This window comes from Bombyx mandarina, chromosome 10 (genome assembly GCF_030267445.1).
Source record: "Bombyx mandarina strain Sakado chromosome 10, ASM3026744v2".
Lineage (NCBI taxonomy): Eukaryota > Metazoa > Arthropoda > Insecta > Lepidoptera > Bombycidae > Bombyx > Bombyx mandarina.
The window spans coordinates 4,369,238-4,394,206 of NC_143217.1; the positions used below are offsets into that span (position 1 = coordinate 4,369,238).

General features: G+C 34.9%; 1 protein-coding gene across 3 annotated transcripts in view; it reads right to left on the reverse strand.

Annotated features, from left to right (window-relative positions):
- LOC114249235 (uncharacterized) overlaps positions 1–24,969 on the reverse strand; it is a 146,676-nt gene that overhangs the window by 17,082 nt on the left and 104,625 nt on the right. The window contains exons 1-2 of one of the 3 annotated variants that reach the window (XM_089730264.1): positions 4,541–4,664; positions 1,531–1,633 (exon numbers count right to left, since the gene is read on the reverse strand). The gene's annotated coding sequence lies outside the window, so the exon portion shown is untranslated. Of the gene's footprint in view, positions 1–1,530; positions 1,634–4,540; positions 4,665–24,969 lie in introns of those variants that run through there. The other 2 variants (XM_028182729.2, XM_089730263.1) reach the window with 2 other exon arrangements.

Genomic DNA, 24,969 nt, shown 5'->3' on the forward strand with positions numbered 1-24,969 from the left:
CACACGATATATGGTTATAGCGGCAGTGTCCTGGCCCGCACGGGATTCACCACCATTAAAATAGCCGTGAAGTTCAGGCAGTAAGTAGTAGGCGGGTAGGCAGAGTAGCCAGTAGTTCAGTAACCCGTACATGGGTTCCCCAGCGTAAAAAAAAAGATGGATTTGGTGTTGAAATGTCAATGACTTCATCGTAGTACTTCAGACAGTACCAGAAAAACAAAAAAAACGGACCAGAAGATTAATGTTTCCGTACATTTCTATTGAACAATATAAAAGTCTTATTTCTGTAACGCCGACTAGAATATTCTATTGCTGAATGTACGGACGTCGAATACTAATCTCAGGACCTTTAGTAAACTTCTCTGACTTATAATGGCAATATTAGATACTGTTGTGATAAAAGCGCTCTATTGTGGCGCATTTTACGAGAAAGCTAATAACTTCATTCAGTACATAATCATATATCTTTAAACGAGCAATTCTTGTATATAGAGATATAAGTTCTAAGGTCTCAGTATAGTTACAACGGCTGCCCCAATCTTCAAGCCGAAACGCATTACTGCTTCACGGCAAAAATAGGCAGGGTGGTGGTACCTACCCATGCGGACTGACAAGACGTCCTATCACCAGTAAGTTTACGATAATTGTACCTATAAAAAATTAAATATAGGCCTCATTTGAATTCAAGAAAATTTTATTTCACTGTAAAAGCGTAGAAAAGAACAAATCTGTCCAAGGGTATTTTCACGTCTGCTGTTTGAAATAAACGATTATCGAAATTAGAAGTAACAAGAGGGTTGCGAGTTTATCACTTATTAGTTATAGATTTTACGAATGTTTAAAACGATTGATATGTTAGATCCGTAACTAAGTTTTCGCTGTTTTTTTAACTAAAATGTAACTTTATTGTGCTTATTGTTTATTTATATGCTTTCAAATGAATAACTCAAAGTATTGCCCGTTACTAGCCATAACTTTTTCGATGTTTCTAGCAGAGTCCATATACCTTGACTGTAGAAGTTTTCGTCTTTGGAGACTATCCACGAATTAAGCCATTCTTTGATGCATGTATTTGTAAATAATTAGCTTGTTTTACTCAGTGGATGTGAATCCCGTGCCCCACGGTTCCATAGCAACATTCATCTTACGATGTCGATGAATTATTTCTAGCAGCTTAGCAAGCATTTAGATTTAGCTGACAACATTTTTCACAGGTGAAAGTCAAAGAGTTAATAAGGTGATCAATGTCAGTCACGAACATCGACGAATTGTTAAAAATTTGAATCATACATAATTATGGACTGTTATGACGTATTTTTTAATTTTCGAAATTTTTATCTTACAACGCAGCACAATATTGTGAGAACGATACTGTCATATAATATCATATCAGATCAAACGACCCTCTGTATAGAAATAATATGCAGAACAAGCGTAGATTTGTTAATTAAACTGCCTTGTTCCATATTTTCAGAAAAACACGATGTATCTCAACGCGTTGACGTCATATCTATTTATATGAATACTCACTTATATGTAACGTGCGTCAGGTTGGCTGGCTATGGTATCGAGACGTGGGGAGCGCCGCTGTCATGGGGCACTAGGTCATGTTCACGACAGACCCCGATCCACCCTGTAGAGGATTAACTTATGTTAATATGTTGTGGACACGGAACATAATTTAAGCGGTGCTAAATAACCCTCGAAAGAAGTGGACGCGAAGAGAATTATTCTTTTGGAGACATTTTTACGGTGGAAAAACGTTTTATTGTTCGTAGCTGAGTATTTTTCTGGATTATGTTGATTTATTTGGAGCTGTTTTATGTGACTTTATTTAGAACAGTGCATAAATATGTTTACGAAACCTATAATGATTATGATAAAAAATAGTGATCCATCAATAAAAATTATCGTTACTAAAGCTATATGGTCATTCTGTATTAAATATTAAACCAAACGTAATATCTGTCTGGGCAGTAAATTGGTGCTCGCTCCATTTCAATTATTTTATATCAAAATTTATATCATTTATATTTATATTACTATTTATATTATTACTTTAGATTCTACGGGGTGTTTATTTAATAAAATAAACTGCGGTTTATTCTTCAGGTTTGAAAGCGGTTGCCTGTATTTTCATTGTAATATCCATGCCTTTCCTACAAATCCTTTTTCCTATGAATGCATTGTAATTTTTTTTTTCACCTGGTGTTAAGTGGTCACTGGAGCCCATAGACATAGGTTTGGATAAAAATTATATACATTTTATAGTTTCGAGGCTAAAGATAGGCAACATTAGACTTTAGTTCGGAGAGGTTTTGTGGTTATTTGAAAGTTCAGAGTAAATAAGACGCGTCTAACGTTTACTTAGGACAGTGTGTACAAGGTACGGAGCGACTTTAATTCTATTTATTCAAACACTTACGTGCTTTGCTTACTTGTCGCAATTCCGAGCCATTAACGAATTAAAAGGTAAAGGTATTTTAATTTTGCTGGCTTTGAATAGCTTTGTTTTAAAAAGTTTTGAAATTCAATTTCGTTGCTAAACTTCAATTATATTTGGGACATGCTAGAGTGTCGTAGATCATAGTGATATCCATGATTTTTTCCCTCCCTATTCGCTGATAGTTTAAAGGGCTATTCGGGCTACTAGCGGACGGGTAGGTGAGCTCACGGGCTCAACCTGAGAGAATTGGGTAACACTAGCCCTAGCAAGAGCAGTGCTTCAAGAATCTACGTCCCTATCGGAATCACGACTCACTTCGAAGGTCCGGTGAGAAACTTGGTGGGAAATCCCTGTGTATTTAGAAGATGAGGCTTAAGTTCCTTTGTCAAATTTGAGTAATAAAGTTTCAAAAAATTATTGTAAATATAAATAGATAAAGTAATACGGTAATTGATAATTAAATTAATTACCGAAAGTGCTGTCTGATTCGATTGTCGTAATGTCTAATGACTATGTTCTAGTTATAATAATAATAATCTAGCTATTTATTGGGAAACGTTTTATAAGATAGCTTGCTATTTAATGAAACTGAATCAAGGAATTTACTGGGGGTAGGAGGTCTTGCGAGTCCGCACGGCTAGGTACCACCGCCCTGCCTATTTCTGCCGTGAAGCGGTAATGCGTTTCGGCTAGAAGGGTGGGGCAGCTGTTTTATTGTAAACACTAAGGACTTAGAACTATATCTCAAGGTAGGTGGCGGTATTTACGTTGTTGATGTCTATGGGCTCCGGTAACCACTTCCCACCAGGTGGGCCGTAAGCTCGTTCACCAATCCAAGCATGCAAATAAAATTGTATGAATCACTATTATTCATTAGAAATAGTATATATCTATATCTCCTTACTATATCTCGTTTGCCTATGTCAGGTATTAAAAACGTATTACGTAGTATAGAAACAATATATTTGTACTAGTCGTTTAGCTTATGGCGTACAATAGAGATACGTTCGAAAATTTTAAACACTTTATCTGATATTACGGTTATCGAGAGAAAACCCGATTCAATTCGAAGAGCACTTGAATATTTGGAACTACTGCTCAATTGGGAATTTAAATTTAAGAGAGTAATGAATATTTGAAGAGCATATCCAGTGTGGCTTTAAACTTTCCGAAGTGCTTAAAGCTAGTAAGCAAATGAACTTTGAAAGTTCAAATTGTTTATAATAAATCAAACTATTAACAAATTTTGATTAAAATTCCGAGTAGCGTTTTAAGCACATTAAGTGTCTTCTTTGAAACTAAACTATTGAATTTAGATCAATATTCTATTTTGTGTTAGTAAAGACGAAAACCATTTTTTGTATTCATATTAATTAAGTCGTTTCGAACACCTACAGTTTGTCCTGCTCGTTTTTATTGCGAACGAAAGAGATGTACATTTTTTTCTTTGTAGAAGAACCCTGTTACTTTATCGTTCAAATCAAAAAGGTTTCGATCGAACATTTTCGTTGAAATTATGTCAGAATCGGCGCGAGTTTAAATAAAGAGTACGTGGGTGGCGGTCTGGGGCCTGACACGAATATATGCATCGTGTGAACAATAACGTGGCGCTTTTATGACGTCGTACAAATGTGAATGCCAATAAATATTTACGAGGTAAATCTTTCCTGAATTTGTATCGTGTTTCAACATTTTGGCGAGGTTATTATTTATCAAATATTTGTTTGAAATTAACACAACATAAAATATGTTTAAATAAGTTCATGGAAGGTTTTTAGTAAGAAAGAAACCTATTAGTAAGAGAGGATTGATTTTTACGTTTGAATGGAGTGTGATATTCTTTGACGTTATTGATTAATTTTGAATCACATCAATCTACATAATTTAAATGATATTGGACATACAATTAGACACTAATGAGATATTTACTAACGAAAAGAGCTCATAAATACATAATATTTATATGACCACATATTTTTTTTTTTCTAATGGCATATTTTTTTTAAACAATTAGTAACTACAAATAGACACAAATTTCCAAAATTTAAATTTAGATTTTTTTTTGGTAAATTACTTTAAAATCATTTTGCATACCTACTTATTTGTTGAAGTATTGAGTTACAGGGATTTCTATGACTGTTTTTTTTTGATTCGCAATGGTGGAGCATAAATTTATCTGCTAGCATTTACGGTAATTATGAAGCAAAATAGGTACTGTAAATGTTTTAATGTCAGTTTTAGATAGTGTTTTTTGAATTTTACTACACGTCACTTCACATACACTCAAATTCTTCACTCACACAAGGAAACGGGCGTTCGGTTACGTAACACTGCCCTTAAAACAAATTTTCACCAGGAAACCATCCATTATATTTCACGAGCGAATTCACGCACGGTAATGATCACTTAAAAGTAACTGTGGGAATATAAATTATTGTTTCCATTTAAATATAGAACTTGTGCGCAGAACGAAATCCGTCCGTCCTGGCCCCTTGATTCGATCATATTCTATTAAAGTTTGATGGGCTATCTCCGCTCAAGAGTCATTGTGCGAGGGAGTGCTCCAGCGATTTGTTGGCCGGTTCACGTGTATCACTCTAAACGCGCATAACTCAAAGAACATGGTCGGTGAACTCAAATGACTTTATAACGTAAAACGTACGAATAATCTGATCTACGGATATTTTAATCTACGATTGTGTAATTGTACAAAAAATGGTGATATCTATCTATATATATATAAAAATGAATTGCTGTTCGTTAGTCTCGCTAAAACTCGAGAACGGCTGGACCGATTTGGCTAATTTTGGTCTTGAATGATTTGTGGAAGTCCAGAGTAGGTTTAAAAGGTAAATAAATGTGAAAATGCTCGGAATTAAATAAAAATAACAATTTTGTTTTTCCTTTGATGTGTCCCCCATCGGATGGATTCCTTTTGTCTTTTATTTATCGATTGAGGCACTACGAAGTCTGCCGGGTCAACTAGTCGTGTATAAAAATCAAATCCATATCAACAAAGATAGCAGATTACGTTTTTCTGTGAATTGTCTCAGAGATCCCAAAGTGATTTCAATGTCGCTACCAACATCAAATGCGTTTTTTTCTGCAAAATACTATAATATGTTCGTAGCTGTATTACTAGTATTAACAACTAGAGTCTTCATTTGATTTATTAGAGCAAGGAAGTTCTCTTTGAGTTCAATTTAATGGCGCAACAATAAAAATAAGGTGAAGGCCGTGACACGAAAAATGCCTAAAGTAACAAGCGGAAGTTGTTTTATTGTATTCGAAGACGAGCGTATGATGGTGAATGATCACCGTCGCTTATGGGCATCAGCATGTCAGAAGCGCAGCCAAGCCACTGTTTATCGCACAGAATAACTTTTAAGCCTTGCTTTAAAAAAAATAGTTTTGTGGAACCGCTATGAAGAGAAAAGTTCATTTCCTAGATGGTACTCGTCAAAATTGATATCTGAAATAAAATAATCTCTATCGTATTTAAGCGATACAGGTCATCTATTAGTTCCTATTAAATTATACGCAGGTTTTACTATGTCTTCTTACATTTGGTTACAAGCTGTTACTGATTCCAAATCTGTTAAGACTCGACCACATCACTACTCATATTAGTATTGTTATTATTAAAAACTCCCGCAGGTTCGAGAGTATAGACGTCTGTGAAACTAAATAAGATCGCGCCGCGATTTTATAATGTAGCAGAAGCGTTAAGTAATATCGAAAACACAAACATGTAGTTTGCATACAAAGTTGTCCACTATCGAGCAGGTTTGTTACGAAAGTAAATTAACATAAAGTGAAGTGTAAGTACGAGATTTAAACGTGCCTCAAGGACCTAGCCGCACGAAACGAAAATAAAAAATGCTTTGTTTGTAAGGGGAGTGACCCTGGGAGTTACACCGATGCCAATTCATAAATGTATTACAGACAACAAACGGTAATCGGAGATCATATGCATACATCACAACATGAATACTGCCTGCGTCTTAAGACTTACTGGTGGTAGGACCTCTTGTGAGTCCGCGCGGGTAGGTACCACCGCCCCGCTTATTTCTGCCGTGAAGCAGTAAAGCGTTTCGGTTTGAAGGATGGGGCAGCCGTTGTAACTATACTTGAGACCTTAGAACTTATATCTCAAGGTGAGTGGTGCATTTACGTTGTAGATGTCTATGGGCTCCAGTAACCACTTAACACCAGGTGGGCTGTGAGTTCGTCCGCCCATCTAAGCAATAAACAAAAAGACTTGTGTGAAAATTTCACATGTAGTTTTTAAGGGCTATCACAGCCTTTAAATGGAATGCCATGACTGTTTTGCCGCAGAAAAAGTAAGTAGTAAGTGTCTTTTATGAATATTTATTATTTCATTTTTTTAATTGTTATCTAATATAATAGCAGTAGAATATTACCTAACGAAAACATGTGTTATTTTTTTGTTCATCATGTAAATTTACCAACGATGTTGTTCATGTGTAACAGATTCCTACCTGATGTCTTAATCGCGACTGCGGTTAAGTCAACTGCTTTAATAGCCTCTGCGAAATATATTGAAGTGAACTACTTTAATAACGTGATTTGAAGACGAATGAAACCAAAGAGCGACACTAAAAAGGTATAAACATGCAGACTTATAGAATTTAGCCCGCGAAACAATCAAACGAGTACTTTATTTTAAGGGGTTTTGTGACCTGGTAAGTAAGACCTTTAGGTCAAGTCTTATTTTAATACATATTTATATTTTTTTACGAAAAATGATAATATAAAGTGAAATGAAATGAAGTTCATTAATATGAAACATGGCATGAAATGAAGTAAAATGAAATGAGATGAGATGATATGGTATGAAATATAATCTCAGTAAAATGGTGGTCATTTACTGAGACTTTTTCAGTGGACTTTTTGGAGGATCCCGAGAAGTTACGTTCAGCGGTTTTGTTTGATTTTCCCACATTTGAGTACTTTCACAGATACTAAACAGTTAATAAACTACTCTTATTACGCATTTAAACCTGAAGAAACACTAAATAGACAAAATAAAACAAATCACACAACTTCACTCCTCTCGTTCCCGCCAAAAAGTCCTCAGACGAGTACTTTTGAAGATTTCACTTCTACCGTCTATATTAAACACATGTTTTATTTATTTATTTTGTCTCATGGAGAACAGCAGACGCGTGTAGTAAATAAGTAAACAACCATTGCTTTTCGAGTCCTTTACGTTCTATCAAGTTTCAAATCACAACTTAACTTAAAAAGTTTTCAGTCCAAAAACGTAATATAATACAAAAAATAACCAAATAAAGCATGCAATCAACCACCTCGAGTGAACACGATAAATTTTGTTTTACATAACAGATTTACCTTATTAATAACGGACAACAAGATCTTTGGCGTTGTAATATAAGTTTGGTTGAAACGATTATGTTTGCGAACACGAAATATATAATCAGTGGAATTTATATATTATTAAGTACAGTTTATAGTGAAGATTAGAAGTTTCGTGCAACGTAATTATTACAATTATCTTAGTTAGTCAATTAACAATTATGTTAGTTGTCTTGATGATAATGATTACCGAAAAATACATTATATCTATATCTATACTAATATTATAAAGAGGAAAGATTTGTTTGTTTGTTTGTATTGAATAGGCTCCGAAACTACTGAACCGATTTGAAAAATTCTTTCACTGTTTGGAAGCTACATTATTTTCGAGTGACATAGACTATTTTTTTTTTTAAATTAGGTATCCTTACTAAGACTCCTATAATGTAACCCAAGGTGTAAAAAAAATACCTAAAATATTCTTTACATCGCGTGCCCTGCGAAAACTATTGATGATAGAATTAAATAACGTACTACTACTTTGTAGAACACACTATTAATTACAAAAAGAGTCGCGACAGCATATATCTAACTGTTACAGTTATGCCGCAATAATTTTTCTTTTATTTAAAAAAATAAAACAATGTCAAATATCGTTGAAATTTGTGTTAAAGACCCGAGCGGAGCCGGAGCGGGCCGCTTGTTTTTAATATATTTCTCATATATCTAAACGTAATTGATCGAAATGATAAATATGTATATCGCTAAGATATCGTTTAAATAAAATGAAGATAAGAAACGCGAGGTTAAGCCGTAAAAGCAATTTTCATTATATATAAGACTCACAAAAATTTGCATGAATGTACGTATTATGTACAGATATCCACATTTTTATGTACACTATGTACAAAATACTCGTATGTTTGTAGAAGGCCTATGTCCAGCAGTGCACGTCTGTGAGATGAATAAAATGCGACTCAGGAAAATTGAAGAAAATAGTTTAGTACTCAACCCTGTTGTCTTAGATTTTTAGACCTATGTAGATTTAAAAAAAAATATTCGCCCTTTTTTAGGTACATTTTTTAGTGAACATTACATATAAAATAATATTATATGTAAAATTAGTAACAGAAGTATCTAGTGTATTTCGCGTGGCTTTCCAGATTCGATTTTTTTGTTGCTAAAAGTACTTTTTGCTATAATATTGATTTTTTTTATTTGCGCTGCTAATGGGTTTCGCGATCTTAATTTACAATCATAGATACACTAATTTAAATGGAACGACTGTGTCAAAAATAATTATAGCGATAATAAACTCTCAAAAGTGGTTTTAGTTTTGATATCTAAGCAACTTACAACATTTAGTAATTAAATTTAGTGCAATAGGAATTTAGTTAGTTAGATTACATGTTGGATGTTACTAGCTGTTGTCGAGTTGAGTCGAGGTTGAGATTGAGGTCTCAGTTCTATTATTAGGTATATTTTCGCGGAAAAAATAGGCGTGATGGCAGTAGGTACTGACTCGTTTTTGTTTGCAGGAAAATATTTCATACTTCCGGAATAGCTTGCCGGGTCAGAACTAGTCTGGGTCGGGGAGCTTGACACTGTCACGTGGCTACTCTGTACGTGCAGAACACATACAAGGCTTACTTGGGTATTCTTCGCCGATTCCCAAGCCGGTGCTCAATTTTATTTCGGTATCACTGGTGTTAGGACCTCTTGTGAGTCTCCACGGGTAAGTACCACCTCCCTGCCTATTTCTGCCGGAAGGGTGGGGCAGCCGTTGTCACTATACTGAGCTCTTAGAACTCATATCTCAAGGTTGGTGGCGCATTTACGTTGTATATGTCTATGGGATTTAGTAACCACTTAAGACCAGGTGGGCTGTGAGCTCGTCCACCAATCTAAGCAATAAAAAAAGGCATCGGCTTGGTTATGTCCCTGGCATTGCTGAAGGCCATGGACGACGGTAACCATTCACCATCAGGTGGACCGTACGCTCGTCTGCCTACTAGGACAATAAAAAAAATACTATTCAAAGAATGAATACTTTTAAAAATTAAGTTCTATGAGTATTGAGTTTTGATTTTAAAGCAAAAAATAATACAACAAAGTTATTGTAATACATATTCGGTAAACCAGTTTTGCAATGTTTTCAACACTGAAGCTGCCATATTGGCGCATGCAACATTAAGTTACAGACGCTTTCGGATAATTTTAGAGATGGAGCACGACGAGGTATCGATCCGACGATTACGTGCTACGCCGTAGACCGTCTACGGAGCTACAGCCCACCGGGGGTTATTTTGTTTTATATCCTTCAAAGTTAACAACGAGATTTGATTAATGATTCAAGAAATTTTCGACGAAAGATTAAGCGGAAATTAATTTCTTGTTCACAGGTTTTCAGTCTAAAAATATACGTGTATTTTATTTAAAATGGCTTTCTTCATTTACATTTCTACACAATTGAGAAATTCCTTATATAGTGAATTAAAAAAATTATATTTGTAATCAGTTATTTTTTTTTGTTTTGTTGTTTTGGTGGTTGGACGAGCTCACAGCCCACCTAGTGTTAAGTGGTTACTGGAGCCCATAGACATCTACAACGTAAATGCGCCACCCACCTTGAGATATAAGTTCTATTATCTCAGTATAGTTATAACGGCTGCCCTACCCTTCAGACCGAAACGCATTACTGCTTCACGGCAGAAATAGACAGGGCGGTGGTACCTACCCGCGTGGACTCACAAGAGGTCCTACCACCAGTAAAAAATATATTTACATAGTTCTAATAGTTGCAAGTCAGTAGAATTCATACTTTGGCCTAGTGTCAGAATGTGAATCGTTGCCTTGAGGTTATGATATTTATTGATTCCGATAACTTGACACTAATTGGTTCCGATAAAGAACAATTTAAATATATATTAAGTAAACAAATACAAGGCTAGCCTGTTTCATCAATTAACGTGATATAAGGATTCTACCGATACCCTACGTATGCAAATATGTTCAGGCATTTAAAAGTATATGAAAGGAATAAATAAACTCACGTACATGAACCCTGAAATTATTACCGTTCTTTTTTGGGTAGCCGTGTAAATTACTATGTTATGAATAATTTACTTTAAAATCATGCTATTTGTGATTTCGAAATACTATAAACACCTTATTCACACACATTCGCCTACAGAAGAATAGGTTACTGTTTTCCATAGGCCTTGTTTAAAGGGACATGTGTTATCGAAATGTGAAGTGTGATTTTTAGGAAAATGCAAGAACAAATTGTAAATGATACATTTGGTACTACCTGACTGGTTACTACCTAAATTATATCTAAAGTGGCTTTTACTGTATACGTTTGCGCTGAGGCTACTCTTTACCTAGTTCGACACAAAGGTGTCTAATCTAAAACTGGGAAATTATTTCAAAACAGTTCTAGTTATATTATTATTACCTTGGTAATTACATATTATGCTTGTAGATGCAATGCAGCAAAATTATGTATTAATTTACGAAGAAAATGATTTAAAAACTTTTTTAGATATAAATGAAACTTTTAAATTATGCGCTATTTTTAATAACGTCGAACTTTCTAGTTTTAATTAAAAGGAAAGTTTCGCAAAAAGCTATTCAATGGAGTATAACTAAAGTCTTTCAAACTCTAGTAATTTAAAAGGGTAATTTCGATATTTAACTCAATCTTAACTAGTTTCAGGGATCCATAGTTAAATGATTTAATACAGAATCATTTTGAATGCGTCATGATAGTGCAAAAGAAATTATAAGGGAAAATTTTTAAACTAACATAATACCGTAACGAAATTATGAAAAAAAACCCATTTACGCTACTCAGAGAATTACTGTGAAATAAATAAATATTGTACGTTCACAGATTTTGTTAGATGGGTATTAAAATTGAAACAGATTTTTTAAAATGATTTCTCAATTTGTGATTTGGTGAAATACCGTATTTGTTTCTAGAGTCGCTAAAAGCTATCCATTTCGGTATATTAGATAAAAAGTTCTGGAATGAGTAGTAATGAGAGTACGAACTTTATCGTTTCAAAGTTTATAGATTCAAAGTTACATATTATATTCACTTACATGCGTTAAACGAAAAATTGCATTAATCCTTTTTGCAAATTAAATTTATAGATTAAACTTTATTTTTGAACCAGTTAATTTTTGGTTAAGTTTATTTACAAATCAGTTCTGAAATCCAATTTTCGAACAATAAAATAAAATATAAAATGCAACGTTTAATATGATATACGATTTAGAACTCTAAACTTACACATGTGTTTAATGCAAAAGTTGATATACCATAAATTGTAATTCAAAACTTGATAAAAGCATTTTTTGTTTGCTTTGACTTTCGACGGACGTTTTATCTGGGCTCACATTTTATTATCTTTTAATCGTGTGTTCTCATTATCTTTTTGCTTTCACGATAATAATATTTATAATCCGTTTTGTTAAAGCCTATATAAATTTACCACATGGAAGTAGTGCCAGCTTTAGGGATTTACTAGGGACCTGAGGGAGCTTTAGGGCCTTACTAGGGACCCGATTGAATGGTGATGTCAAAAAAAATTAGTGTTAGAGTGTTACCACACTTTTTGGTAGGATTGGAACAGCGAAATGAATGTGCTACGATTTCGAGCAAACGACTCGTCCGTAAGCAGTTGGCAATTGCAGACTATTCGCAAATGTAGAGCGAAGTGCGCACGTTATTACACGCTATTTAGTTCAAAGTAAGTTCTATATTTTTATTCATTGAGTAATTTAATTTTTGGCATAGTTACTTAAACAAGAACATTAAAACAAAAACTTAACTCTCAACTCTACAAAAACTCAACATTTGATTGATTGATTGGTTTGATGCTCGATCAATACATCGTATCACACAAGTAGTATTCTGTATGTCTAGTTACTACGCAAGAAAACACAAAACCTGTTTATCATCAGTTGTTGTTTTATCATCAGGAAGTTGGATTACATTTGGGAGGGCTATAATAATATTTATTTTATTGCTCTTCTCATCGAAGATGTAAGGTGTAAAAATGAGTGCTTGTGACTTCGTTCGCTCAATCAAATAATATGCGTTCTCGCATCATTTGTCTGAACGAGTTGAGATTTTTTATAAATGTAAAGAAATTGGACATTCTATATTTTGATTTATTGAAAGAAAAGAAAAAACAGCATGCATTAATATAGAATGTCAGTCAATAAAGCAGCGATGCAGTATTAGTGTTTAGAATTGTGAACCAAATTCATCATCAGCCTGCGGCAGTCCACTGCTGGACATAGGCCTCCCCCAAAGCTCGCCACTGAACCCGATCTTCGGTTCTACGCATCCAGTTACTGCCAGCTGCCCTGCGCAGTTCGTCGCTCCATCTAAGAGAGAGACCAAGAGAGAACCAAATTACCTACTACTTTACTAGCGGCCCGCTCCGGCTACGCTCGGGTCTTTAACAAAAGTTTTAACGATAAGTCGTAGTACATTATTTTATTCTATCATCAATAGTTTTCGCAGAGCACGCGATGTAAAGAATATTTTAGGTAATTTCTTTACACTTTGGGTTACATTATTGGAGTTATAGTAAGGATCCCTAATTTTTTTCAAAAAAGTTTATAGCCTATGTCACTCGGGAATAGTGTAGCTTCCAAAGAGTGAAATAATTTTTCAAATCGGTTCAGTAGTTTCGGAGCCTATTCAATACAAACAAACAAAGAAATCTTTCCTCTTTATAATACTATAGTATAGATTAGTATAGATATGTCGTATCTTTGTTTTTACAGGTTAGTACAGTAGTGGTAGTAGAAGTTTCGTATTATATGTCCACAGTAAAATCAAGTAAAATAAAATACTTTCTTCTTACAGGGCACCATATTGAATTCTTATTTGAGATAAAAGCAAAACGTGGTATTAGACGTTTAAAGATATGTATATATGGTATACTTGCAGTTACCGGTGGTAGGACCTCTTGAGAGTCCGCGCGGGTAGGTACCACCACCCTGCTTATTTCTGCCGTGAAGCAGTAATGCGTTTCGGTTTGAAGGGTGGGGCAGCCGTCGTAACTATACCTGAGACCTTAGAACTTATGTCTCAAGGTGGGTGACACATTTACGTTGTAGATGTCTATGGGCTCCAGTAACCACTTAACACCAGGTGGGCTGTGAGCTCGTCCACCCATCTAAGGGAAAAAAATACTCGCAGTTGTTGTTGGTATTTTAGAGGTTTTTTTTAAAGTTTTAATGTCAGGTAGCTAGCATGCGAGTTATTTCAACAAGTGCATCTATTTTTAACTTTTACAGACAGTTGAACTGGGTGTACGCCCGTGTTTTATAATAATATTATTCTAATGTAACCCGAACCTTTTGCAAACTGTAGTGTTCACGGCGTAAATACATATTAACAGTTTAATAGTTGCCAACATTTCACTAACAGCGAAAGACCAATTTAAACTTGTAATATGAAATTTAATGACGCCGGCCCGTGGTTCCGTCGAGGTGTTAAATGTAAGTTTTTGTCTAGCCTCTTGAGCGGGGGCCTCCCGGAGATTTACAACTCACCTTGATTTATTATTAAAGGAACGTATTTCCGGGACAAAGTTGTTTTTTATGTTTCATTGTTCTCTTTTGAACGGTTTTTTGTTTTGTTTTCGAGGCTATTGTTGCTTGTTTCAGTACAACAACACAGGTGGTCCACTGGTAATGTTAAAATTGAATTAATTTCACTTCTTAAAGCCTTTGAAAGATGCAAGAATTTTATGTGTAAATAATACTGTAATATCTGTCTTCTGCGTGTTATTTAGTTTAATTCTTATTTAATTACGTTAAAAGGGGTAGGTCTGTTGAGATATCATCTAATAATAAGTGGTTTGCGTAGTTTATTGACATGTGATTGCTACTGACCATATCACGACTCATAATTTTGATTGTACGCAACTTGCAACGTCTTTAATATAATTTCTTAAGATAATAATTAGGGTATTACGGATAGAAAAATAGGTAATACGGCTACTTCGGACAGATCAAAGGGAAATTGAAGGCGTAGCTGAAGCAAAAGAGTGTAAAATACATACTTATTTCTTCAAATTCACACTCTAACAGACTATTAGTCTTAAGATCATGTAAATAACTGAAATTGAAAAATAAATATTTTTTTATTATTATAACTAAGCCAAGAAAAACAAAAATAATAAGTCATGAACTTCCAATTCGAATTCCTGAAATAAAAGCATTCCAACCTCAGCGTTCGTTGAACACGTAACCGCACATTCATTAAACACTCCTATTATACGGGCGAGCTGCACAATAGCCTAATTAACTAGTCAGATGCGGTTATGAAAAGGCGTAGCATGGACCGCAAAAGGCCTGCCTTGATGTGAAAATATTAAACGGGGAGCTGTGCTGATACTGTGGAGTGTATTTTTTTGAGTCGTGGCTCAAATCTCCACAAAAAATCCTAAATAGCGCGCGATTTAGGGGGAGTCCCTCTGTTGAATCGGGGGTCACCGAGGTGGTTTAAGGGAACCAATAAACGACCCCCCTGCATTCTCGCACGGAGCATCTGGGCCGCGCCCGGAACATACCCCGGGAGAGGGAGGTCATTTGTACCTGGATTAACATTATGTACCTGTGGCAGGAGGGTTGCGTCATTACGTCACTGAGCTAAAGTTGCAAGGTACTCGTACGCGTGTTGTATGTGATCAATTCTAATCTGGTCTCTTTGAATTATATATGACATTTCGGTTTGGAGAATTTACCTATGATAATAGCGTATATATTAGATAACTTAATTTCATTTAACATATTATATTATTATAGTGCGACATTATTTTCAACTTAATTAAGCCAGATTAGCTAATCTAAAGACTTCTTAATTTACATTACTGGTTCCCGAAATGTATGGTCTAAGTGTGCTGGAACCCCTTCTGACCGAAGGGGCCAAGCATATCTGTTGGCATGAGCTCGCGCTCTTTGTCTCTCAAGCCCTTTTTGAGTTCTGTTGCATGCAGAGCATGGGCATTAGAAGATGTCAGCGTTTCGCTTCCCATTCCACCTCACAGTCTCAACACGTGATAATGGAAACTCAACCTCCAGGCTCAAAAGAAAAACCAAAGTTTAAGTCAAATCAAATCATAAAACGAACATCTTCATGCTGCTCTGACCAGTGTTACCAGGTTATACAGTACAACATTATTTACAAAATTACAAAAATAAAAAATCTTCAGCAATATAAAATCAGTTCATCATTAATGTACTTGAGTTAATTTAATCAGAATCATTAAGCAAAACTCAAACTACTGGTTCTACATCTTGATATAATTTAAATGGGACGACTTGAGAAGCACTTTCAAAATATGTACCAAAAATATCAAAATATCGGTTCACCTCGAAAAAAAGTTCGAAGGTAACAGATAAATAATACAGTCGAATTAATAACTTTGACTTTTTTGAAGTCGGTTAAAATACTAATCATGAAAAACGTTTTACGTAAGTTTTTATGATGTAAGCTGTATATATGGAAACTTTTTTTTAAGTCCATAATAATTACGATTTGAGATTAAAAACAGTTTTCAAAAGTGTTATTCAAGCTCACTCACTATCTGCACCTGTTGCGATAAAAGATGTGATATAAAAGTTTATTGATATATTAAAAAAGTTCGACTTCTAACCGCACCTGGCGGAGATAAAGACTAGAAATAAGAGTATTTTGTAAGTAAAGGAGTATTTAAAAAAAAAAAAACATAGAGTTACACTATTCAAAAATAAAAAATTTGAGTACGCGCGAGTAGGTACCACCGCCCTGCTTATTTCTGCCCTGAAGCAGTAATGCGTTTCGGTTTGAAGGGTGGGGCAGCCGTTGTAACTATACTGAGATCTTAGAACTTATATCTCAAGGTGGGTAGCGCATTTACGTTGTAGATGTCCATGGGCACCAGTAACCACTTAACACTAGGTGGGCTGTGAGCCAGACCATCCTTTTAAGCAATAAAAAAAAAAGTTCATTATTTCAATAAACTGATACGACTATCACAAAATGCGTATTAAGCGGTGTAAAAGTTTGTGTTCATAATAACGGTGGAGAAGGCCATCTTGAAATGTCTTTTTAGTGGTTAATTAAAGCACAGGAGCGTTCGCAACAACCGCTTCGTCATTTTACGGTTCCTTTACAACATCTGGTTTTCGTAGCTCTGTATTTTGCGGAAATATTTCCTGGTTCATTAAGGGATATTGTGAACAGAAGGCTCTCTTCTGAAATATGTCCTATTGCTCATATTTCGATGAGCTATGTGATATTGCTGGTCATTCAGCATACTAGTGCATTTTCCTGGTGGTAGGATCTCTTGTGAGTCCGCACGGGTAGGTACCACCACCTTGCCTATTTCTGCCGTGAGTGAAGCAGTAATGCGTTTCGGTTTGAAGGGTGGGGCAGCCGTTGTAACTATACTTGAGACCTTAGAACTTATATCTCAAGGTGGGAGACGCATTTACGTTATAGATGTCTATGGGCTCCAGTAACCACTTAACACCAGGTGGGCTGTGAACTCGTCCACCCATCTAAGCAATAAATAATACATTAAAAAACCTAGCAAGTAATGTACGGTAGGCTAGCTGCTCGGCGGTGCCCCTGGCATTGCTGACGTCCTTGAACGACGGTAACCACTTACCATCAGTTGGACCGTATGATCGTCTGCCTACAAAGGCAATAAATAAAAAAAGCATTTGAAATTTATAATTTTATTTGTTTTCATTGTATCTAAAATACAATTCAAAAATTTGATAACTAAAATAAATGGTAGAAAAAAGTTTTTTCAAGAAGCGATTGTCACTTGTCTGCCGAGTTTAGGCAACTACAAACACTTGTATCTAAAGGGAACTTGTGTCATTCCACTTTGGAAACTTTTCGCCGCCGCCCGGAGAATTTGGCCCCTGTGAATCTTTGTTATGTTAAAGTTCTAAGAATCTTGAAATTGTAAAGTTTTTGAAAGTAAAACATTTGTTCTTTAAAATGTTAAATTAACTTCAGAAGTTATGGTCGAGAGAAAATTAGAATAATATCAAAGTTTTTGTGTAATGATACAGTCTACCTACTAATTATATCTATACTTTAGATACGAGGTAGTTTGGTCTCTAATATACATAAAATCAAAATAAATATTCATTAATTTTCATTAGTCAAGAATTCTTTTAAATACAATATTGACTTAATGTCTGGTCGTACGGTCAATAGACTACTGGCTCATTAAAGTTAGAAAAGATCTCACAGTCCTCGAAGTTCATAAGCGGCATTAATTAGTAGAGAGTCAGGACAAATTTAGTTTTCTTATATGTATATGAGAGACCCAGCTCCATCGTACCTAAAGTATAGATATTGCTATGTAGTCTACTACTGAATCCTTATACAAAAACTTTGATATTATTTTAATTGCTCTCGACCATAGCTTCTGAAGTTAATTTAACATTTTAAAGAATAAATGTTTCGATTCATAAACTTTACGTATTTTGGTAATTACAAATTTTATCATGATAATCATCTATATATTAATACGTGAAGCTAAAACTTTGTATCCCTCTTTACTAAAATTGCGCGGACGGACGAGTAAGAAATTTTCCACACTTATAGAGAATATAGAGAAGAAGTGCACAATGCTTATTTTTAAAAAAAATAATGCATAAAAGATACATTAAATTAATAAAGAAAACATTACACACACTACATACCATGTATTTGACGCACACACGCATGCATACTATTTATTGTCAAACTTTTGTTCTTGACGTCTGTTGTCAAATTGAGAATAGATTAAATATTGTTTGTCTTTGCTAAAAAAATTTATAGTGGCGAAATTTTTATAAAATACAATCATAATAGTATACAAACTTACAATTCCAATTAATTATAGTTGAATTTCGACTACTGCGGGACCTATAGTTTATTTAACTATAACAAAAACATAAAAAGTCACCAATAACATTACTTTACTTAACAAAATTCTCGTCGCAAAATAAACAGGCTATTTGGAATGAGCACGACCCTTCATAACTTCAATTTAATACCAACCAATAATGTTTCCGATGGTCTTCCGGTGTTTTCAAATATCCGATGAAATACGTAAAAACGTTTCCGTTGACAACACGCATATGTAGGGTATGTTTGAAATATTGAGGAACATCGTTTGGAGGCTTGCTGAACTTAGCGGTCGATGTACTTAGGGTCAATATAAACTTTTATGAAGGTCAAGGCAAAGTACGACTTTTTGTTGCATCCAATTTGGTGTTAATTATAATGAAACTGCTTTAACATGAGGTATTTTTTTAAAAGTAATCTCTAAAGTTTCATGCTCGTTTTTTTTTAAAATTCCTTTGATGGGTGGACGAGCTGACAGCCCACCTGGTGTTAAGTGGTTACTGGAGCCCATAGATATCTACAACGTAAATGCGCCACCCACCTTGAGATATAAGTTCTAAGGTCTCAAGTCTAGTTACAACGGCAGCCTCACCCTTCAAACCGAAACGCATCACTGCTTCACTGCAGAAATAGGCAGGGTGGTGGTACCTACCCGCGCGGACTCACAAGAGGTCCTACCACCAGTAAATCGATTTGAGAATCCGGTTCGTTAGAGATATATTGCGCACTTGGTGATCGTCCTCGTTGGAGATGGAGATCGTGGATGAGTGAGCGACAAAGACGATGTCATCATTCTATAGATTTTGTAATAAACAAACAATAATTCACGGTTTTCACCTAGACTAAAAGGCAAACTTGCTATGGTTGATTCATGGACTGTAACAAATAACTAGCAATTATTCGTAAAATATGCCACAACTGTGCCGCATATTATACATATATAGAGAAGCTAAAGTTAATTATGAAAGTATTTAGCTTAACTCCGAAACTTTAAACCCCTTTTATGTACGATTAAAATGGTGTTTCAAGGATGTTCACGGTACATAACGCTATTAATAATCCGTAACCAGAATTACACGGTAAATGAAATACGTTTTCACAACGCGATTGTGAATTTACACTTATTAAGCGCCCAGAACTGAGTTTAGACGAGTATTTCGGTAGTTTACGGAACTTTGAGAGCTTACGGTCTATCGATTTCAAGAAGCGTACGGGTACCTATTGGAAGTTTTATCGTCTAACTTTGTTTTGTCGAAAATAAATCGTCCGGATTATCTGAAAATAATTTTAAACGATTTATCCGCAGATGACTTTCTTTAATTTGGAAGTGAGAGCTAATGGTCAAGGAGAGCTTTTGACCACCTTAGCAAGTAGCACTTTAAAAAAATTAGGTTTTTTTTAAGTTATTGCATAGCTTTTATCGCGGGCCTTGAGCGCGGCGACCGAATTCATGAAATTCCGTAACGAAAAAAACCTTACACCTCTCACTCCGCCTACCATGTAGCTCGCGTTCAACACATTTACACGTTGCGCTTGTGTAGTATTTGTGAATAAACGCGTGGCGTGACGTCACACTGCATGCGCATCAGGAAAAGTCTGCCCGTCTCTCTCTCGCGCGGTCTAGCTTATGAGTCTGAAGGGGACAGTTAAGGTTTTGCTTTTATTAATGTTTAATATAGCGTGGTCTTGTTTTATTATTGTTTTATTATTAAATTATCATTGTCTAATTATAATTGCCTAAGTTGATAAAAAATGCTATGCAATTACCGCGGCAGTTCCCGAGTGCCACACGTTTTTTTTTATTGCTTAGATTGGTGGATGAGCTCACATCCCACTTGATATTAAGTGGTTATTAGAGCCCATAGACATCTACAACGTAAATGTGCCAACCACCTTGAGATATACGTTCTGAGAGTCCTCAGCAAATAAATAAAAGTTTAAAAAAAAAACATTACTCCTATCCCACTGTGTTTAATATCAAATTTCACAACTGAAACAGTTCCGTTCGCCAAGTTTAGTAACCACGCTTGCACTGCTCTCGGTGCAAAATTAAAGTGAACAGTTGCGAACTACACTTTGAGTGCTATTTTAGTAGGCAACTGGCCTTTGACTTGTTTACGTTGTGGTTGTTGTTCAACGGTAGAGGTATTTCAATAAATTCAAATATAGTTTGATATAGTTCATTTACATAATTAAAAGGCCTGACCGCTGTTAGTGGTATTGATACTTACAAATGGAATGGAATCCAATTTAACTTTATCTATATTTTAATACGTGAAGCAAAAACTTTGTATCCCTTTTTACGAAAATTGCGCGGACGGAGGAGTATGAAATTGTCCACACTTATAGAGAATATAGAGAAGAAGTGCACAATGCTAATTTTTTTTTTAAATAATGCATAAAAGATACATTAAATCAATAAAGAAAACATTACACACACTACACACCATGTATTTGACGCACACACGCATGCATACTATTTATTGTCAAACTTTGTTCTTGACGTCTGTTGTCAAATTGAGAATAGATTAAATATTGTTTGTCTTTGTTAATATTTTTTATAGTGTAGTCTTGGCGAAATTTGTGATTATAGAAGCATAAAATACAATCATAATAGTGTACAAACTTACAATTCCAATTAATTATAGTCGAATTTCGACTACTGCGGGACCTCTAGTTTGTATTAAAGCGAGGTCTATTTAAGTTTAGTTTCAAATCCAATTTTGATCCGTAAAACTATTAGTGATAGAAATTTTATTTATTTAGTAAGCTGTCGTCGAGTGGTTATCGCCGTCTAAGGCCATCGGCAATGATTGAGGAATAGATAGGCCGCGGACTACGTTGGAATATTTTTAAATTAGATTTTTAACAAAAATATAATGGATGTTTTGTTGAATTTTGAAATATTAAACATATTAAATACGAGTAGGTATAAACCAACGACTTAAGTGCATTACCAAATATAGCCATAGTCCCGAACGGTGAAAAAAATTCAGCGGCCTTGTCCTTATTTTAATATTGTTAATTAATAAAATGTTACATTTCTGAAATACTTGTATTATTAAAATGTAATAATAACAAAATAATATTTTTTATTTTTATTTTCTTATACATACGGACAGCCATAAAAAAAACTCATTTCATATATTCCAGCCACCAAAAAGCATCAACCAGCCTATGTTTGTTCCTGGTATTTACTTTCTGCGTCTCGGAAATTCTGGGGTAAGTAGGTAATCTTTTTACGCTCCATTATTTACTCTTACGAGGTTATAAATTTAATTTCCTTGAATCCATTTCATAGGGTTCCCCCGAGTGCACGTTATGAATAGCACGAGCTGTTCTCGTCTGCAGAGTCATAGCCGCGTCGACACTACTCCAGTGCTCCTTAGAAAAATGCTATAGGACCAAATCTAAGTAAATATACGACGAAACTGCCGTATCTAATTTTGCACACGCTCTATCTACACTGTGTGTAGTGTTTTTATTTTTATTATTGCTAGATGGGTGGACGAGCTCACAGCCCACCTGGAGTTAAGTGGTTACTGGAGCCCATAGACATCTACGCCGTAAATGCGCCACCCACCTTGAGATATAAGTTCTAAGGTCTCAAGTATAGTTACAAACGAGTCATAGTCACTCGAATAGCTTTGTAAAATAAAATACAATATTTGTTGTGCGTTAACATTCTGAATTTATCTGTACAACAAAACGTTCATTCATGCACGTGAGGCGCAACACATTCCCAGTTGCCAATGAATACGTTGGATCACCTAATGAACGGACTGCGAGTATTCTCTAATGGTTAAATACTCGATTGTGCTCGTTGCATTGGTAATGCAATAATAATGAGGCACGTTGCAATGCGGGTTTCCCCGTGTAGGAAAACTAAGAGAAATGTACGTGGCACTCGCGGGCCGTTTGCGGTCACAAATTGAGATTAATGCTTCCACGCTTTGACTGTAATTGTAAAGAATGGATCTGTGATTATCGAAGTGCAGTTCGGTTATGGTAAGTTTTTTATCGTTTTGTTGAAATAAAATCTATTATTACTGTGAGGTGGATAATTTGATCAATTATTTCCAAAAAAAACTTCAGAGGTGTCAAAGGACACCCGGATGGAACGAAGTTCCTTTCGATTAATTAGTGAAGAAATTGTAATTTTTTTTTAAGTTATAATAATAAATTACGGCATTATAAAGAAGAAAAAAATAATACTATGAACTAAATTACTATTGTTGAAACGCTATCTCGAGAAACTGTACTCATTACGCGGACCAATCGGATACGAGCAATGTCACGCGATAAGCGCCTACACGTTGATTGGTCAGAATGACGGATCTAAAAATTGTCGTGACAACTTTTCGTAAGAATTTTTTCCGTCTAGCCCCCTTTCACAACGCGCGATAAGGAACTTCGTTCCAACAAAAATAGCGGTAATAAGTATGTTGTTATTGTATCGTCTGTTTAGCTTTTTGTTTAATCCTTTTTAGTTAATTATTAATAACTTTTGCAATTTTTGCATGCGGAACTTCATTTTTTTATTCAAAAATCATCTAGATGCCATTTCGTATCGAATGACAACCTCAAACATAATTTTCTGAGACTGCTGAAAAAAGTTGACCAAAAAGGCACTTGTTGACTAGACTATAAGCTGTACATCGATAGTACTTTTATGAACAAGTAGATCCAAGATAAGGAAATAAATATGTAGCCGATCGAGGCTATGATACTTTTTTTTTAGCTTTAGGTGATTGGACGAGCTACTCATCCAGTGTTAAGTGCTTACCGGGGCTCATAAAAAGAATTGGTAAAGTCCACCTTGAGCCATGAGGTCGAAATTCCAAATAAATACTGAATCACTGTTGCTCTATCCTTCGAACTGGGAAGCATAATTGCATCGAGTCATATATAGGCCGTGTTATCGTATCTACACGTACATATTTAAAACTAGTCGCCCGCTCCGTCTCCGCTCGGGTCTTTAACAAAAATTTCAACGATATTTGACTTGATATTTTTTTAAATAAAATAACACTTATTGCGGCACAACTATTGTAGTTAGACATATGCTGTCGCGACACTTTTTGTAAATAATAATGTGTTCTACAAAGTCGTAGTACATTATTTTATTTTATCATCAATAGTTTTCGCAGATATTTTAGATAATTTTTTTACACCTTGGGTTACATTATTGGAGTTTTAGTAAGGCTCCCTAATTTTTTTCAAAAAAGATTATAGCCTATGTCACTCGGTAATAGTGTAGCTTCCAAACAGTGAAATAATTTTTCAAACCGGTTCAGTAGTTTCGGAACCTATTCAATACAAACAAACAAATCTTTCAGAAGTACCTACACCTCGGAAGTCTTATACTATTTTAATGGTATTATGACTAACGCTGATTTCAATCATGAAATATATTTATTTTACATCATTAAGTTTTGGAATACCCTAGAAGTGCTTAAACTTTATCAGTCGTTCAGAAAACAAAGTTTGATTAACAGCAGCAAAAGTATCAACTAAAATATCGATAAAAGCAACAAATCAATTTGTGGCGACGAGAAACATTTTCTGTACATTCAAAGTTACACAGCCAACTCCGCGCCCTCGATAAACTAAATGTTGCTGAATGTAAACTTCCAACATCAACTGTCGATTGAAACGTTTTTGCTGCTTCGATAAATAAAGCGAGATGCCGTTGAAACAGTTCGAAAGTTAAATAATTATCGAATATAAAAATATATATTAAAAAGAACGAATTAACATTTAATTCGTTCACGATTTAAATTCGCATTTCTTCTTTTCGTAGATATGTAGCATTAAACAATCCTTGTCATCCTATTAGTCCAATTAGATCTAGAGCTCAGAAGTAAAGCCCGTGTTACTGTGTATGAATTGGAGTAAGCTGTTACTGGATATGGTAATATATTTTACATTGTAGTACATATGTAATTAATACATATTAAATAATATTATAGACACACTAGACGGAAACTAGACGGAAACAGTCACAGCGAAGTGAAGCCAAGTTTTAGTAGTTTATATGTAGTAAAGAAAGATGGCGTATTTATGCGATCAAATACTATAATAACCTTTGTTGAAGTTGGTAACCTAAAAACTTGCCGTGAAGCGACCCACCGAGCAGCTGCATTTATGAGTATAATAAACTCGATTACAAACTGTAAAATAAAAATTTCATCCGCGGAAAATCAAAGATAATAGTACATACTACATACTTAAATGTGTTCTAATGAGAAATCGCAAA